Here is a 19,923-nt window from a genome sequence, read left to right as displayed (position 1 = left end):
CTTTGTTTGAGAAGGAACATTCATCGGTAAATAGAACACTGGAGAATAAATTCGGGTTGGCGAGGATTTTCTAGTGTGCCCACTGACAGAACTGTACACGATTCTGGAAATCATTCCCATGCAATTCTTGTTGTAGGTGTACATGCTAAGGATGTAACCGGTGACGAGTAAGAATACGATGTACACTGGTTTTAGGAATGCCAATCTCGTATTCAAGCTGCCGTGTGTTCACATGTCGATTCATAGCAACAGTCGCGAGTACAGTAACCTCGGCAGCTTCGTCTGCGCGAGTGCTACTAGGATTGCGTTGTCGTAGGTTGAAACTTTCCGTTTCCTGAAGCGTCGCAACAAGACGAGAAAACATCCGTCTGGATGGTGGGTTCGTGTCAGAATCGCTGTCTGTACAGTTCCGCTGCCTGCATAGCATTCCGTCTATCTTCAACAACAACAACAAAAGAAACGTTATGTCGATGCAGTTTGTAGGAAGGAGAGCCTTTACTGTATGCCTGCTCTACACAACAGTATTTAAAAGGACTAAACTACTGTACTAAATGTACCCGTACATAAGAAGACAGTACTGCAATTACTGTTCTGCTAACTTACATTCCCCACAGATAAGTAGCATTCCTACCTTCTCTTCGTTGGTGTACATTCTACTCACACAACTCTTCAACTGACTATGGTTGACGGAATGAAGGATATGCATTCTACTTATGTTTACATTTGTCCTCCGTCAATGTCAGCACGTGGATGTGCTTAGTACAGGTACTTGGGGTAATGGAACACATCAATTACCCCGAGTACCTGCACTAAGCGCTGGGAGCGTCAACGTCAATGTTGTGTTATGTAATTAATAACGTTGTGTTTTAGTGAATGGTACACTGTGATACATTTTTGAATAGGTCTTTAGGAGAGGAAATGAATTACCGAGTAACACATACAGGGTGCCATTTAAAAAGTCATAACGCTGTCCATATTTCTGTAAAAAACAAAGCTACAACGAAGGCCATCATGCTGATTGATGTTCCCCTGACGGCCAAAGAACATTTGCTTGAAACATTTTGTAATTTGCATCTGGACAAACAGCTATTTAGGGTGGTCAAGATAAATGGGAGATCCTGTATATATTACAATACTTTAAATTTCCTGTCACACTTCAATGACCTTAATCAATAAAGTAGACACACTTCGTAATTACAGATACACAGTTACATAAACCTACTTCTAATCGATATAGGTGGTACACGCCTACACTGTTCGCATTATACTATTTTTATATAGTCAAGACTTCGACTAAATATAAATTAAGTACAGTTACTCCAGCTACTACTGTGTCCATACGTAGTTGTTTAAGGTCTAAGGTGAGTGTGTTACACTAGGAAACATCGAGGAGGAACATGAATTTACATAGCTACAGACCATAAAATTTCGTGTTGCTTACTGTCTTGGTGGAAGTCTCTCAACTGGACAGCGCTTCGGCGCCTTGCATTTCCGCAACCTGCCCCAGTTATCCAATTAGGAAAAGGGGACCTACAATTTAACGTGAAAGCAGAACCACGTGTCGTTTCTTGCGACTCCTCATAATGTGTGGAGACGTTTGGGACACGCAGTGTACGTTGAATGGCTTGCGAAGACGATCAGTAAGTTGATGACAAAAATTTATATGCTTTACAATAGTGGATATTTCCAAAAGAATAACGCTGTTAAAATTTTTACTGCACAGAAAAGGGTTATACTAGTACCTGGAAGATAGTGTACGTAGGAAACATGACGTTCCCTAGACGGCGTTTTAATCTAGTGACAGATTTTACAATCACATGAAGGAATGCGTTCTAAAGACCGTCATAAGCAGATTGCGGCATTCTTTACAGTTTTCGTTGCTGTGAGAGATGATGATTTTTTTGTGAAACGTTTGTGAATATTGTGAGTTCTACATACTTCAGTGCTATAAAATATATAAAAGCTATTTTGAGAATATTGTTATTTCCTGAATTACAGACTTTTACGTTAAGTAAAATTCTGTATATATAACGTATACACAATGTGTGGACGGTAAAGCCATACTTCATTGCACCTTGTAATGGAACGTCTGTTTGCCATGAAATACATGATTTTGCGAATGAACTGAGTTTGTTCATTGTCTTGACAATTTTCCGTGTCTCAAAAAGAGAAATCTTTATTAGCTGCTAACAGTTTCTATCTCGAATATTTTCAGACTTGGAGCTGGTGTTTGAAGACACTTTTTAATTTAATTTCACTTGCTGATTATTGGTATGCAGTAGAGTAATAATGTAACACCAAGACTATTAAATACAGTATTGACAAGATTTTCCTCGACTACAACATTTTTAAACATGAATAAGAGATTTGTTCCTAGGTAGTTTGGACCTTAAAACAATATTTCACATTTGTAAAAACCTGACTTTTCCGGAGTAATTTTCATAATTTCAGAAGAAGACTGCAGCACTCATTAAGTTGATGCAATTTTCTTAATAATGGAATAACAAAATATATACTACTTCTATTACGGAACTGGCTAGAAACTCTGAATGGTGTTCCAAGTTAGCGCACTGTAATAGCTCAATGCTAGAGCTATAGAACAAGGATGTCGTTTCATTTGTGCAAATGCACATATAGTCTTTCGACAACACTTGGCTTTTAGCGAAGTTGGCGAAACACGAACAGAAAAGCTTTTGCCTTTTGCAGTTTACAATGAGTACGACGTTAATGTGGAGGGGTAAGGATCTAGGAAAGAGGGGGGGGGGGGTGGCAGAAGGAGAACAGTCCTATTGGTTGTGTGGAAGAGGGTAGTGTAGAGATAACGGAGCACGATTTCTTACAAAATAAGGCTCAAAACTATTCAACTGCGTTTATTGATCATCAAACATACTGTTACCATTACGTACATACTACCTATAATGAACGTGAAAAAGTACCGTAGTCTTGAACGATATTACAAGTTCAATTATAATTTTGAAGCGAGTTTTACCCTGGTTTTGGGCGGTTTTCGGGCTTGGTTCCACGATAACACAATCTGATTCGGTATTCATTACGAAACAAAAGTGTTTCCAAAATTCAAGTGGGGAGTTTCATTCAAAAATTTCCAAAAAAAGGAGCAACAATTTTTAACCGCGATTGCCGCTACATTAATGCATGACAGTGTAATGAGTTTCATCTTGCAGGCATAGCTCGTGCAAGACAATGGATTTGGTGTGAAACCAAGTACTCGGGATAAGAATTTCAAAGTTATAACGAATTATGACGAAATTTACGGTGAAGACACTGATCTGACGCCGTAATTGCTCAGAACTGCATGCATCAGAAAACACGAATTCGTCTACTTACGTGATAACTGTAAACGCTACGAAAGACAACAGAAGAGTGCCTAGCGATGTGAAGAAAGTGAATTTCTTAGCACAGCGAAAGAATAAAAATCAGACCAAGTACCGTATCGATTAGTAGCAGGTTTATACTAGGTAACTGTATATCTATGGTTATGGAGTGTGTGTTCTTTGTTAGTTAAGAGTTCTGTAACGTATAAATGGAAAAAAATGGTTCTTAAAAATAATGGAATTTGTTATATGTGTATATTTAGAAGAAAAACATTGTATATTGGAAGCTGGTTCATGCTCAGGGCACTTGTAAAATGTAAAAGGTGGCTTGGGGCGATGTAAAAGGTGGTTATATCAGTCGAACTGGGCGGCTCCTTGATGTGAACGTACGCAGTCAGTGGCTAGCCGTTGCACGGTACACATCGACAGTGCCATGGGAGGCAATTGGAAGCCGCTTTGCAAGGAATTTTGCCATGGATGTGGATTCGACAATAAGGAATGGCTCTAACGCATTAAAAATCGTTCGCCAAGAAGAAATTGCATAGAGCATTCAAACATCAAGAGCCATGGGTACAGTTAGCCGCCACGTCGCTTGCCACCACTACGTCACCACTGCTCCACCAACTTCGTGCATACAGATATATAACAGAACATCGACCGGTTGATTTGTGTGAGTGATTTTAATAATAATTCAAGTGCTATAAACCTGTGTTTAGAACCATAACTTTTATCCTGATCATGAACCTATGCAGGATCCCCTCCTAAACGTTCAGGAAACCGAGTATCCTGATTCAAATGAACTAGTGATTTATTTATGTTTGTTAAATGTGCAAGGATCAGCAAGAGTTGAAGTTAGTTAGAAGGTTGCTGAAGTGATCTCAATTTATTGAAAATTATGGTTTTGCAAAATTCTGTTTAAAACACCTGCTTCACAGGTGATGAAAAAAGGCAAATAGTTTACACTCATTTGGAATTTAATTTAGCTTTGATTACCATTATGAACGAATTTTTAAGTTAATCGAGCATAATTTGCCTTGAAAAGAGTAAAACCATAAACTATTCCAAGTGAAGCTACGAATTAAATTTGGTTGAATTGAATTTTGCTACCGAAATAATCATAGAGTTTGACTAGTGATACAATATCAGTTTATGGGTCTCCACCATATTCTTCTCATACTAGAAAAATAAATGGAATATTATTACTACTAAGGAAATTTGATATATTTCTATAAATGGGAATATAAACAGTGTAATTGTGGTATTATTTATTTTTATGTGTGGTATTTATATGTCAGTTAAGTTAGAAGCCTCTCCATGTACAAATTTAGTTCAGTGTTTTCTGCAGTAACATCTCAGTACTGAGCCACGTAATGATCGGGTTTGTAGCTGTTGTTAATATCAACTGGTTACAATTTTGCTTTCTATGATTACTAGTTTGTGCATTATTGATAACTGCTGCCACCCACAGTTCAGAGTGCCCTACTTGTGTCCGTTTGTATCCTGTGTGCTACGAAAAAGGGAAATATTGATGAAATTAACTTCAGCAACTATTAAGCATATATTTCGAAACTAATGTGCCTAATTGGGCTGGCGACCGTTTATTGTTTCATTCTTACGAACTTTTACTTCTTTGCCGGCCGGAGTGGCCGAGCGGTTCTAGGGGCTACAAATGGCTCTGAGTACTATGGGACTTAACATCTGTGGTCATCAGTCCCCTAGAACTTAGAACTACTTAAACCTAACTAACCTAAGGACATCACACACATCCACGCCCGAGGCAGGATTCGAACCTGCGACCGTAGCAGTCGCGCGGTTCCAGACTGAGCGCCTAGAACCGCGAGACCACCGCGGCCGGCTCTAGGCGCTACAGTCTGGGGCCGCGCGACCGCTACGGTCGCAGGTTCGAATCCTGCCTCGGGCATGGTTGTGTGTGATGTCCTTAGGTTACTTAGGTTTAAGTAGTTCTAAGTTCTAGGGGACTGATGACCTCAGCAGTTTAGTCCCATAGTGCTCAGAGCCATTTTCTTCTTTCATGAAACCCCAAAGTTAAAGCCTGTTTAGTCTTTTTCTGGTAATTGCAATATCTCCAAAATTACAATCCGATACCCTTATCTGTTAGACAAACACGCGGTCAAAATTCCAAAATCCTTTCAGAGGATATCATTACCTTATGTCACGGTAGGCTAGTGTTTAAGGTGTATGACAGGAACGATAATTTGAAGCAAAAAAAGACGGTTAAAAATGAGCTCTGAAATGCATACCTTCAGAACTATCAGCACTTGTTCTTTTCGATTCTATGAAACACATCTTTTTACAGTAAGCTCTTCGCTTTCCATATTTTGAGAGGTGGTACGGACCAAAACAAGAAAAATAGTCTGGTAAATATGAGCTCTAAAACGCATAGCATTTCTTAACAACTATGAGCAAATATTCAGTATATGAGTGGGCTGCACAGTAGCGAAAATGAGCAAATGCTCATAGCTCTTAAGGTATGTACTTTAGAGCCCATGTTTTCTGGATATTTTTTCTACCATACTACCACGTCTGACAATATGGAAAGCAAAAAGCGTTTAGTAGAAGAGATTTGTTTTATCATATCGAAGAATATGATCTGTAGCCTAAATTTATTAGATTTTTCCGCTTTGAATTATCGTTATTGTCATATCTCTGAATATTGACCATATCTCCTAGGATGTCTTTAGAGTCACGTGGTTACAAAATCAGACAAGCGTCAAACGCAATGAAAAGATAAACACAAGTTTTGCTGCAAAATACTAATACTCAAAAAATTTCTGTGGAGGGTATATAAAGTCATATGTGCGTTTGCAATTCGTTTCAAATACCATAATGTAAGTGTTGGTAATGTGTGTCTACAAAATGTTCAGTATGTAATACAATGACTTCGTTCTTTCTGTTTTGAGTTAACAGAGGTGAAGGGAATTAATTCTTCAATTTCTCCAGGCGTATTTTATGACGAAATAAATCTCGAGTGAACAGCCTGGTATGAGTGTGCATAGGACGCAATACTTCGGCAATCGACCGCGTTGCCATCATTAGGTGCGCTGATGCACTGTACATCAGCGCACCTGATGATGGCAACGTGGTCGATTGCCGAAATATTGTGTCCTATGCATAGTCGTACTAGGCTGTTCACCCGAGATTTATTCCGTCAGAGGTGAAGAGAGTTTAATTACCAGAAGTGTTCACAGATACAAGTGTTCATAATGTCAAATGGATAGCACCACCACCTTGGCCAAAAGTTTCTGATGTAATCACAAAGAAAAGCAGATTTTCGCTACAATCTGAACGGACGCACGTCACAAGAATTTACGGTGTATAGACATGACTCGCAGTAACACGATCTGCAAGAAGCGAACGTGATATGCATGAAATGCACATATTAAGCTAAAAGCATGAAGCGAGCTCACTCAGTTATATGAAACAGCATTCTGAAATTGCAAATCTGTATCGTCCGTCCGAAAGTTAGGACCAGAGCGTCGAAAACATACACTACTGGCCATTAAAATTGCTACACCAAGAAGATGACGTGCTACAGACGCGAAATTTAACCGACAGGAACAAGATGCTGTGATATGCAAATGATTAGCTTTTCAGAGCATTCACACAAGGTTGGCGCCGTTGGCGACAACTACAACGTGCTGACACGAGGAAAGTTTCCAACCGTTTTCTCATACACAAACAGCAGTTTACCGGCGTTCCCTGGTGAAACGTTGTTGTGATGCCTCGTGTAAGGAGGAGAAATGCGTACCATCACGTTTCCGACTTTGATAAAGGACGGATTGTAGCCTATCGCGATTGCGGTTTATCATATCCCGACATTGCTGCTCGCGTTGTTCGAGATCCAATGACTGTTAGCAGAATATGGAATCGGTGGGTTCAGGAGGGTAATACGGAACGCCGTGCCGGATCCTAACGGCCTCGTATCACTAGCAGTTGAGATGACAGGCGTCTTATCTGCATGGCTGTAACGGATCGTGCAGCCACGTCTCGATCCCTGAGTCAACATATGTGGACGTTTGCAAGACAACAACCATATGCACGAACAGTTCGACGACGTTTGCAGCGGCATGGACTATCAGCTCGGAGACCGTGGCTGCGGTTACCCTTGACACTGCATCACAGGCAGGAGCGCCCGCGATGGTGTACTCAACGACGAACCTGGGTGCACGAATGGCAAAACGTCATTTTTCCGGATGAATCCAGGTTCTGTTTACAGCATCATAATGGTCGCATCCGTGTTAGGCGACATCGCTGTGGACGCACATTGGAAGCGTTTATTCGTCATCACCATACTGGCGTATCACCTGGCGTGATGGTATGGGATGCCATTGGTTACACGTCTCGGTCTCCCCTTGTTCGCATTGATGGCACTTTGAACAGTAGACGTTACATTTCAGATGTGTTACGACCCGTGGCTCTACCCTCCATTCGATCCCTGCGAAACCCTACATTTCAGCAGGATAATGCACGACCGCATGTTGCAGGTCCTGTACGGGCCTTTCTGGATACAGAAAATGTTCGACTGCTGTCCTGGCCAGCACATTCTCCAGATCTCTCACCAATTGAAAACTTCTGGTCAATGGTGGCCGAGCAACTGGCTCATCACAATACGCCAGTCACTACTCTTGATGAAGTGTGGTATCGTGTTGAAGCTGCATGGGCAGCTGTACTTGAACACGCCATCCAAGCTCTGTTTGACTCAATGCCCAGGCATATCAAGGCCGTTATTACGGCGAGAGGTGGTTGTTCTGGGTACTGATTTCTCAGGATCTATGCACCCAAATTGCGTGAAATCTAGTCACATGTCAGTTCTAGTATAATATATTTGTCCAATGAATATCTGTTTATCATCTGCATTTCTTCTTGGTGTAGCAATTTTAATGGCTAGTAGTGTACAAAAGCCGGTCCGTGAGCGCCTTCCTCCTCAACTAAGTTGTCTCATACCCAATTTTAGCATCTTGGCCTCTGACTAGCTCTCTAAAGGCAAAGACTTCGATCTCCGCGAGACGTTCCGTGTACAGCTACACAGAGATGAGCGCCGCACACAGCCAGGCAGTACTCTGGGTCAGAACTGTTAAACTTCAGCAACAAAACATGACAAGCGCGGCGCGCCTGCGTAAGTATTAATGAAAGTCGGCGCGAATAACTGACGCAATTCAAACTTAGGCGCGAGAGTATTGCTAGTATGAGATTTGTACATATTATGTTGCTGTCAGATAGGTAACGCATATTATACTATTTTGATATTGGTTGGTAAAAGGGGGGAAAATATGCCGAACTGAAGGTACAACGTTAGTGGAATTTTTTACAAACACGAATCACCTAGTATTTTCGGTTGTAAGAAGAAGAGCGGCGAAAGGCAAAACAGATTTGAGATTCAACACAACCGGCTTTCTTGGAACTGATACCGAATTTAGGTGTGTGTCTGTGAAGATCAAAATTGTTTTTTTGTAAGGTGAAATTGGTGCGCAACTGTGGTATAGGGCAGCCGGCATGGTAGCTCAGAGTGTTCGGTCAGAGGGCTGGCGACCCTCTGTAATTAAAAAGCTGAGTGAAGTATTCAGTAATGAACATGAAGGACTATCATGTGACGTCCGCCCAGACCAGATAACGAGAACCATGATGAGAAAGAAAAGGTAGCGTCTTTGACCAGTAATCGAAACGTCCTGCGTTCGAATCCAGCCACTGTTCTGCCAACGGCCTTGTCAAAGAGAGTTGAGAGGTGGGGAGAGGTTCAGGGAATTTTCTTCTCCTTGGGGTGGGAAACTGTCTCTAAAAGGCGGAAGAATCAACAATGAACAACGGCATAAGGATGCAAAAAGCAATACAAACCACTGCATTAAAGATTTACCTACGTAGCGTAGGCCGTGCATGCTGCATAGAGCACGGCAACTAGGCCTGCGCGTCGCGCGAGGCGTGCTTACAGTCTGCAGCCGCTTCCGACCGCCTCGACCTTCAATCGTACAATATTTCCCAGGGTCTTTTAAACGAAGTTTGAATCACAATAGCAACATGCGTTACATCACTATACGCGTCTTTTCCAGAGCGTTCGAATGATGGTAAAAAAAAAGTATAGCGTCCCATTTAAAAAAACATGTACTTGCTTCATTATCTCGGTCAATATAAACGTTGTGATTACTGTTCATGTACCAACGTGTGTGCCCCATGGTCCGCTATGATTCGCAGGAAACCGCTTGCCGATACTTGCAATCGCCCCGGAATAAAGGGGGTGTTACGTCTTACGCGATTCACCCACATAATAACTATCCACAGGACATGTGACCTGTAATTAAAAAAGTGTCATGGAGATTCCTCCACTGTCAAAAGATTCTGGATTAGTCTCCCATTCGGATCTGCGGGAAGGAACTGCCAGGGTGAGGTGACCATGAGAAAAAGACTGAATAACCAACGAAAGGATAACGTTCTACGAATCAGGGAGTGGAATGTCTGAAGTTTGAACGTGTCAGGAAATCTAGAAAATCTGAGAAGGGAAATGCTAAGGCTCAACCTAGATATAGGGCGGGACAGTAAAGTGAAATGGATACAAGACAAAGATTTCTGGTCACACGAGTATAGAGTAATATCAACAGCAGCAGGAAATGGCATAACGGAAGTAGGATTCGCAGTGAATAGTAAAGTAGGGTAAATAATAAATTACTTATAGATATACTAAGATAGATCTGTTCTTTCGGACAACTGCATTGCAATCGCTGATGATTATTAGAGTTCCATTTCCCTTTACTCATTCAGTATTCTCATATACTTTCTCTGGCTCTTTATCTTCTACTTGTGGTGTCGGCATGTATTCCTAAACTATTGTTGTCGGCATTGATTTGGTACTACCCTAAAACTGAACTGTAAGCAGTAATTTATTAAATTACAATGAAATGAACACCCTTAGCTGCTTACAGGCGTTGACATACGTCAACGGGGACAGATGAAAATGTGTGCCACGAGTGGGACTCGAACCCGGGATCTTCTGCTTACAGGGCAGACGCTCTATCCATCTTTTTTTCCAATCTCATTTTGTTCGTTTCTTTGTTCGTTGCATCTGCTCTGGGCGGACGTCGTAAGACATCCGTTTAAGTTCGTTGTTGACCGATTAACTCAGTTTTTTTATTACAGAGGGCAGCTAACCCTCTGACCGAACACGCTGAGCTACCGTGCCGGCTGTCCATCCGAGCCACCGAGGACACAGAGGATAGCACGACTGCAGGGATTTATCTCTGGCACGCCTCCCGCGAAACCCACATTCTCAAAGTATTGTCCCGCACTACATTCGTAGTGCCCCCGCCCATTATACACATTACTCGTGGCGCGTTGCCGATTCCCGTAAGAGTTCGGGCACTGTTTGTGCATTCGCACAGAAGGAGAAGATGGTCAAATGGCCGGTGAGCCTTAACTATATATATACCAAGATGGATCTGTTCTTTCGGACATGTCCGAAAGAACAGATACCATCGGTGACCATGCAGCTCGTTAGATTGAAATTACAATGAAATGAACACCCTTAGCTGCTTACAGGCGTTGACATACGTCAAAGCGGCAGATGAAAATGTGTGCCCCGAGCGGGACTCGAACCCGGGATCTCCTGCTTACATGGCAGTAAGCAGGAGATCCCGGGTTCGAGTCCCACTCGGGGCACACATTTTCATCTGTCCCCGTTGACGTATGTCAACGCCTGTAAGCAGCTAAGGGTGTTCATTTCATTGTAATTTAATAAATTACTGCTTACAGTTCAGTTTTAAGGTAGTACCAAATCAATGCCGACAACAATAGTTTAGGAATACATGCCGACACCACGAGTAGAAGATAAAGAGCCAGAGAAAGTATATGAGAATACTGAATGAGTAAAGGGAAATGGAAGTCTAATAATCATCAGCGATTGCAATGCAGTTGTAGGGAAAGGAGTAGAGGAAAGAATTGCAGGAGAATTTGGACTTCGCAGTAGGAATAAGATAGGAGAAAGACTAACTGAGTTCTCCAATAAATGTCAGATAGTAACTGCGAATAATCTATTCAAGAATCACAAGAGGAAAGGACCCAGTAATACGGATAGATTCCAGCTGGATCACATAGTGCTCAGACAGAGGTTTCTAAACCAGATAATTGACTGCAAGGCGTACGCAGGAGCAGATGTAGACTTAAATCACAATTTAGTAATGATGAAGAGCCAATTGAAGTTTAAGGAAATCATCCGGAAGAATCAGTGTGGAAGGAATTGGGATATTGAAATACTGAGGAATGACGAGACGCGTTTGAATTTCACGATCGATGTTGATACTGCGATAAAGAATACCACAACAGGCTAATTGGTACGAAAGGAGTGGATATCAATAAAAATGGCAATCACATATGTCGGACAGGCAAAGACAAGTACAAAGGAGGTAACTGCCGAGAAATTTTGGGTGGGAATACTTCAATTGATCGATGAAAGAAGGAACTACAGAAACACTCAGGGAAAAATAGGATTATAGCAACATAAATCCTTTAGAAATGAAATAAAATGGAAGTGCAGGGAAGCCAAGGCGAAATGGCTGACGTAAAATTGAAGAAATCGAAAAAGAAATTTTCATCGGAAGGACTGGCAGCATACAGAAAAGTCAAAACGACCTTCGATGAAATTAGAAGCAAGGTTGGTAATATTAAGAGAGCAATGGGCATTCTTGTGTTAAACACAGGGAAGAGAGCGGATAGGTGGAAAGAGTACACTGAAAGCCTGTATCAAAGGGAGGGCTTACCTTAAGACGTGGCAGAAGAAGAAATTGGAGTCGATATGGAAGATACATGGGATCCAGTATTACAGTTAGAATTCAAAAGAGCTCTGAAAGACATGAGACCACATAAAGCAGATGAGGCAGATAACATTGAAACCTAAAACCATTGGGGGACTGGAAGCAAACGATTAATCAAATTGGTGTGTAGAATATATGAGACTGGCGGCGTACCATCTGACTTGAGGAAAAATATCATCCACAGAATACCGAAGATAGCAAGGGCCGATTAGTGCGAGAACTATCGCACAACGAGCTTAACAGTTCAAGCAACCAAGCTACTAACAAGGATAATATACAAAAGAATGGAAAAGGTAATAATTGAGGATCTGTTAGATAACAATTATTTGAAAAATGAAGAAAGCCACGGTTTTCTTCATTTTTTAAAATTGACTTGTACAGGTGAGGCTGCACCATAAAAAGAATTCTTTGTACATGACGATCAGTTTGGCTTTAAGAAAGATAAAGACACCAAAGAATGGGTTCTGGTGTTGTGCGTCTGATAATGGAAGCAAGACTGAAGAAAAATCAAGACACTCTCGTAACATTTGTCGACCTAGGAAAAAGCGTTCGACAATGTAAAATGGTGTGAGATATTCGAAATTCTGAGAAAGATACGAGTCAGCCATAGGGAAAAACTCGTAACATTCAGTATGTACAAGAACCGAGAAGGAACTATAGGACTGTACGACCAAGAACGAAGTGCTCGGACTAAAAAGGGTGTAAAGGAGGGATGCATACCTTTACCTCTACTGTTCACTTCATACATCGTATTTGTAATGACGGAAATAAAAGAAGGTTTCAAAGGAGGGATTAAAATCGAGAGTGAAATTATATCAATGAAAGGACATTGCTGTCCTCAGTGGAAATGAAGAAGAATTACAGGGTATGCTGAATGGAACGAACAGTCTACTGAGTACAGATTATGGATTGAGAGTAAACCGGAAAAAGACCAAAGTAACGAGCAGCAGCAAAAATGAGACTAACGAAAAACTTAACATCAGAATTGTTGCCACGGTCCAGCACACAGTTTTAATCTGCCAGGAAGTTTCATCAACGAACACTCCGCTGCAGAGTGAAAATCTCATTCTGGAAACATCCCCCAGGCTGTGGTTAAGCCATGTCTCCGCAATACCCTTTGTTCCAGGAGTGCTAGTTCTACAAGGTTAGCAGGAGAGCTTTGTAACGCCGGAAATGCATATCCTCCTATTTCCATCTATTGTACTATAATTTTTTTCCTTATGTTTGTTACCTGAATATATGACATTTCTGTGTCTTTACATATTGTAATTGTTTTACTATTTGTATATATATATATATATATATATATATATATATATATATATATATATATATATGCATTTATGTCGATGTATAATTGGTTTGTTTTGTAAATATTATTTGTATTTTTCGCTGGGTCTTGCCTAGGGAAAACTGCTATCGAACGATTACATCGATAGGTCGTGTGAAGAATAAAAGTGTGTAGGATCTTTGGTAGTGTTAACTCTGCCGCGTGGAGCGCGGGCAGAGAGGGTCTGGCTGGAGTACCGAGTGGAGCAGGTGTGTTGTGTGAAGCTCCCGCGAGTTGCCGCGCTTTCGGGGTTTAGCAGCATGTAATTGCGCTCGACTTGCGATGATAGTTTCTGACATGGTGTCACGGACGGGAAGCATTAGCTGGCGCACATCAAGAGCCCGTTTCGTCTGGTGACCGTGTCGAGAAGAAGGCGCGCCAACATCCAGCTTCTGCAACAGCGACGGCCGACAATGAGTGACTGTCGCCACCTCCTCGATCGACGGCTTCAAACCTTCAATCAACCAACAAGGAAGACTGGAAGCACGTAAAGTTTTAGAACTGTATGGCAGACCTCAGCTTTTCAAATTGTTCCATTTGCCTCGCAAAATTACAGCAACTTAGCATGAACCTTTGTTGCTCATTGTCCCAATTGCATTGCCAAGCAGGTCCCTTCCTTTTCCGAAATGAACCCGAGTGTCGTTGAAATTCAAACGCCAGTATAATTCCATTTCACTGCTTTAATTTCAAAGTTCACTTTAAGTATTCATAGCTGGCTACAATATTTAGATTACACAAGCACAAATTAAGAGTGCGAGTTTTGTTACCGTATTTTAGCTTACCTGTGACTGCAGCTCAGCTTGGTACGTACTAAATTTTACTATTGTTAATTGTTCAGAATCATTTAATTCAAGTGCAAAGTAAAATCTCTTATTTCTAAATTGCGTAGATTCAAGTTGCTTTTGAAATGATTGTTGTGGTAGTCCAAGACTAACCGTATTTTACTGAATTTCGATGTGCTTCAGAAAGAAAGCTCACTATTAACTTCAGTCACTAAATTAACTTTCGATTTTCCGGTTTTGTTAAATCTTTTGCTAAATTAAGTCAGAGTGTAGCGAAATTTATTACTTCCGACAAACTTTCAGTTTTCACACTACACGTGTCAACCTCCAGTTGCCACGCTTCTAGTGCTAATTATATGTGTAATAACCTTTCTTTTTCAGTTACTATAGTAATTGTCCATAGGACTGGCGACCGTAATTTTCCCCAAATCTCAAATATCTAATTACCGCTAGTTAATTGTTAACGTAACGGCCGCACATTTACTTTCTTTATTAACTTTACCCCTTTTCAAAATTAATTTCCATCAGTTTCATTTGCATTTTTCCTTTCATTTAGATGTAACCCTTTCCTCCCTCTTTACCGACAGATTAACTTCGGTGACGATTGCTTTTCCCAAATTCCCATTAGGTACACGCGGTTTAATTTTTCACTGTCATTAAGGTCGATAAGTGAGGGGGAGGTTACAGCTTCTGTGAAGTTTGGAAAGTAGGAGACGAGGCACTGGCGGAAGTAAAGCTGTGAGGACGGGGCGTGAGTCGTGCTTGGGTAGCTCAGTTGGTAGAGCACTTGCCCGCGAAAGGTCCCGAGTTCGAGTCTCGGTCCGGCACACAGTTTTAATCTGCCAGGAAGTTTCATATCATGTTCTTGCCTACGTTGCGCTTCTGTACAAGACTACTGTCGAAACGAATATCTACAGAGAAGATTTCCTAACAACTTTATGTCCGATGATGACACTTTAGCCTTTTCAGAAATGTTTTTCTTGCCCTAACCTTTCTGCATTTTACATCCTCTCTACTTGGGCCGTCGCCACTTATTTTACAGCCCAAACAACAGAACACGTTAAGTGGCTCATTTTCCAATTTAAGTCCCTCAGCATCTCTAACTTAATTCGACTACAGCCTACACTGGTGTGCTAAACTGAAGCACAAAAGTAACTTGCACATTATGTCTCACTGCCAAGTACATAGCTCGATCAAACGTGGACAGCTGCAGTATTGTAGAAAAGGTAACTGAAAGAAATACGTAATGAGGTGAACGGAAATTACACTTTTACCCAAATACAATGACAACACTGAAGTCATCGTGATTTATTACGAACTCCTGGACAAAATGGTGGGGCACAATCCCTAATAGTGTGTGTGATCGCAACGGATCGCAACGCATGCTTTGCAATGTGCTCCAATGTTGGTAAGGTGTTCTTGTGGTAGTGCGGTCCATTTCCCCAACGCGGCGGTTGAGAAGTGCTTGCCGGCCGTTGTGGCCGAGCGGTTCTAGGCGCTTCAGTCCGGAACTGTGCGACTGCTACGGTCGCAGGTTCGAATCCTGCCTCGGGCAAGGATGTGTGTGATGTCCTTAGGTTTAAGTAGTTCTAAGTTCTATGGGACTGATGACCTCAGCTGTTAAGTTCCATAGTGCTCAGAGCCATTTGAACCATTTTTGACACGTGTTGCGTGGTCGTTGGTGCACGTGGACATGTTGCAGTACTTCTCTTCAACGCATCCCATACGCGCTCAGCGGGATTCAAATCGGGCGCAAGGCGCGGGACGGTCCATTCATCGAATATCCTCTCGTTCCAAGAGCTTCGCAGCAGTAGCGCAGTTTGATTGATAAAGATGAAGTAAGGGCCAAATTCACACCTGGAAAGACGCCCATTGGGAAGGAGTACAGTGCCACAGTAACGTTGACCAGTGAATGTATTGTGTTCAAAGATTTGGAGCTCGCTACCGCTATGTAGCCTCATGGCTGCCCACACTATAACACCTGGACAACAGAGACAGTCATGTTCGACGTAATTCTGCTCGTACTCTCATATAGCGAGAGGTGGAATACGTAATGCACCTAGGAACATTACCTTAACATTGTCGTTTTGATGATCCAGGCGTTTTGGTGTCGGAAGGCATAATGTTGCAGGAGCGTACTAACCTCCAAATCTTTAAACACGGGACACTCGCCGGTCAAAGTTACGGTGACACTGTAGTCGTTGCCCGTGTGCGTCTATTCAGGGGTGCGTTTCGGCCCTAACTTCATTTTCGTGGATGACAATGCGCGACAGAATCGAATAGTGCAGGAGGGGGAGAAGGCGGGGGAGGAGAAGGAGGAGGAGGTGGGAGAGGAGCTCTTGGAACGAGGGGATATTCGGTGAAAGGACTGGCCTGTCCATCCCACCGAGCACGTGCGGATGCGTTGAGGAGACATATAGGAGCACGTCCATATGCACCAACGACCATGCAACAGTCGTCAACAGCGCTGGTGGAGGAATGGAACGCCCTGCAACAAGAATTCCTTACAAACATTGTGTTCTGCACATGAACACGTTGCAGAGTATGCGTTGCTTTCCTTGGTGATCACACACCCACTTAAGACCCATGTCGCGGTTTTTGTGATGCCCAGGGAACCATTATAAATCGTCTCGAATAGAAATATCATTTTTGATGGTCTCATTGCGTAATAAAAATGGTTCAAATGGCTCTGAGCACTATGGGACTCAACATCTTAGGTCATAAGTCCCCTAGAACTTAGAACTACTTAAACCTAACTAACCTAAGGACATCACACACACCCATGCCCGAGGCAGGATTCGAACCTGCGACCGTAGCACTCCCGCGGTTCCGGACTGCAGCGCCGGAACCGCTAGACCACCGCGGCCGGCCATTGCGTAATACTTTCAGTTTCCATCTGTAGTATATTGTAGCATTTTTTTCTGTGGATGGTCGAAGTTTCATCGAGTGATGTGATCAAAAGGATCCAGGAACCTGGCTGAAAATAACTTACTTACAAGTTCGTGGTGCCCTCCATCGCTGGAATTCAGTATGGTGTTGGCCCATTCGTAGCCTTGATGACAGCTTCCACTCTCGCAGGCATACGTTCAATAAGGTGCTGGAAAGTTTCTTCAGAATGACAACCCATTCTTGACGGAGTGTTGCACAGAGGAAAGGTATCGACGTCGGTCGCTGAGGCCGGCACGAAGTCGGCGTTCCACAAGGTCCCAAAGGTTTTCTATAGGACTCAGGTCTGGACTCTGTGCAGGCCACTCCATTACAGGGATGTTATTGTCGCGTAACCACTCCGCCACAGGCTGTGCATTAAGAGCAGGTGCTCGATCGTGTCGAAAGATGCAATCGCCATCCTCCAATTGCTCTTCAACAGTGGAAAGCAAGAAGATGCTTGCCACGCAAAACAACAAGGGGTGCAAGCCCACTTCATGAGAAGCACGACCACACCATGACACCACCGCCTCCGAATTTTACTGTTGGCACTACACACGCGGAAGATGACGTTCACTCGGCATTCGCCATACCCACACCCTGCCATCGGATCGCCACATTGTGTACCGTGATTCGTCACTCCACACAACGTTTCTCCACTGTTCAATCGTCTAATGTTTACGCTCCTTACACCAAACGAGGCGTCGTTTGGCATTTACCGACGTGATGTGTGGCTCATGAGCAGCCGCTCCACCATGAAATCCGTTTTCTCACCTCCCGCCTAACAGTCATAGTACTTGCAGTGGATCCCGATGCAGTTTGGAATTCCTGTGGGATGGTCTGGATAGATGTGCGGCTATTGCACATTACGACCCTCTTCAACTGTCGGCGGTCTGTCAGTCAACAGACGAGGGCAGCCTGTACGCTTCTGTGCGGTACGTGTCCCTTTACGTTTCCACTTCACTATCACATCGGAAACAGTGGAACTAGGGATGTTTAAGAGTGTGGAAATCTCGCGCCACAGACGTTTGGCGAATGACACCCCATCACCTGACCACGTTCGAAGTCCATGAGTTCAAAATGGTGCAAATGGCTCTGAGCACTATGGGACTTACCATCTCAGGTCATCAGTCCCCTAGAACTTAGAACTACTTAAACCTAACTAACCTAAGGACATCACACACATCCATGCCCTAGGCAGGATTCGAACCTGCGACCGTAGCGGTCGCGCGGTTCCAGACTGAAGCGCCTAGAACCGCTCGGCCACTCCGGCCGGCAGTCCGTGAGTTCCGCGGAGCGCCCCACTCTGTTCTCTCACGATGTCTAATGACTACTGAGATCGCTGGTATGGAGTACCTGGCAGTAGGTGGCAGCACAATGCACCTAATAAGAAAAACCTATGTTTTCGGGAGTGTCCCAATATTTTTGATCACTTAATGTATGTTACTTAGTAACAACCCATCAAGCGAAATTTACTTTCGTCCTCAACTTTTGAACACCAGTGTATATCACTTATTTTAGCTGTAACCTCTTTTAAAGACAGTATCCATTCTACTCAGTCGATCTTTCAGGCCCTTTGCCGTCTGTGACAGTATTACAATGTCACGAGCATCCCGTAAAGTTTTTATTTCTTCCCTCTGAACTTTAATTCCCTTTTCAGTCGTATTAACGGAACAGTCTATTGAAACCTTACAAGCGACGTAACAAATGAAACTTTACTTAAGTTCTACAAAACGATGTCACTGCTAACCAGGACATGTGGAAGTGAGTTGTAGGGACTGTAACAAAAAGAAATGAGCGAAGAATTCAAGCATCGGAGACGCGATCCCTAGGAACAATAGGTACTGTAAGATTTTTACATGGTGGGAAGTGGCTGTTTTGTTTGTAATATTGGAGTTTCTTTGGAGATCTGAACACATGGGTGATACGTAACTCTTTGGTTAGCACAGGTTGCTTAGCAGAGGCTGTATTAGGAGCAAACAACTTTGCTGTCGTTCTGCCGCGAGGAATTGTCTGTTGTGGGTGGTTGGTGAGAGAGCAACCGTGATAACGGACATTGTGGATAGAAATCGACGTTTTGAGATGCTTTGTGATCTGATAAGTCAGCTTAAGGAGATAACAGGAATAGCCGGATGTAGTGGCCGAGCGTTTCTAGGCGCTGCAATCTGAAACCGCGCGACCGCTACGGTCGCAGGTTCGAATACTGCCTCGGGCATGGATGTGTGTGGTGTTCTTAGGTTAGTTTGGTTTAAGTAGTTCTAAGTTCTAGGGGACTGATGACCTCAGAAGTTAAGTCCCACAGTGCTGAGAGCCATTTGAGCCATAACAGGAATAAAATCACATTACTGTGTACCTTTTTATTTACATTAGTTAATTGTAAATACCATCATTGACACAATGAATGTACCATTTGTACTGCATCTTCCAACACTGTCTCTTACATTACTGAAACTGACGGCCATCAACCTCAAGCCATGCATGACATCGGCGACGAAGATTCTTATGCACCCTCCTCTTCAAAATAGGATGTGCGAATGGTTCTCATGTTGCCATGTCCCTCGTTTCTTCTTTCCAATGAACCGTCTCCCGCATTCGTCGATCGAAAGAAATAACCGCTTGTCATAACGGACGCTGACTGTTAGGAAGTCGTTCCCTGTACAGCCTTTCAGCAGCGAGAGCATTGCAACGTACATCCCCACACACAAGGTGCATCTCAGTGAGTTCTGCGAAATTGTACC

The sequence above is a fragment of the Schistocerca nitens genome, chromosome 1 (assembly GCF_023898315.1).
Source record: "Schistocerca nitens isolate TAMUIC-IGC-003100 chromosome 1, iqSchNite1.1, whole genome shotgun sequence".
NCBI lineage: Eukaryota > Metazoa > Arthropoda > Insecta > Orthoptera > Acrididae > Schistocerca > Schistocerca nitens.
Note: the sequence above shows the minus strand (reverse complement) of the source record.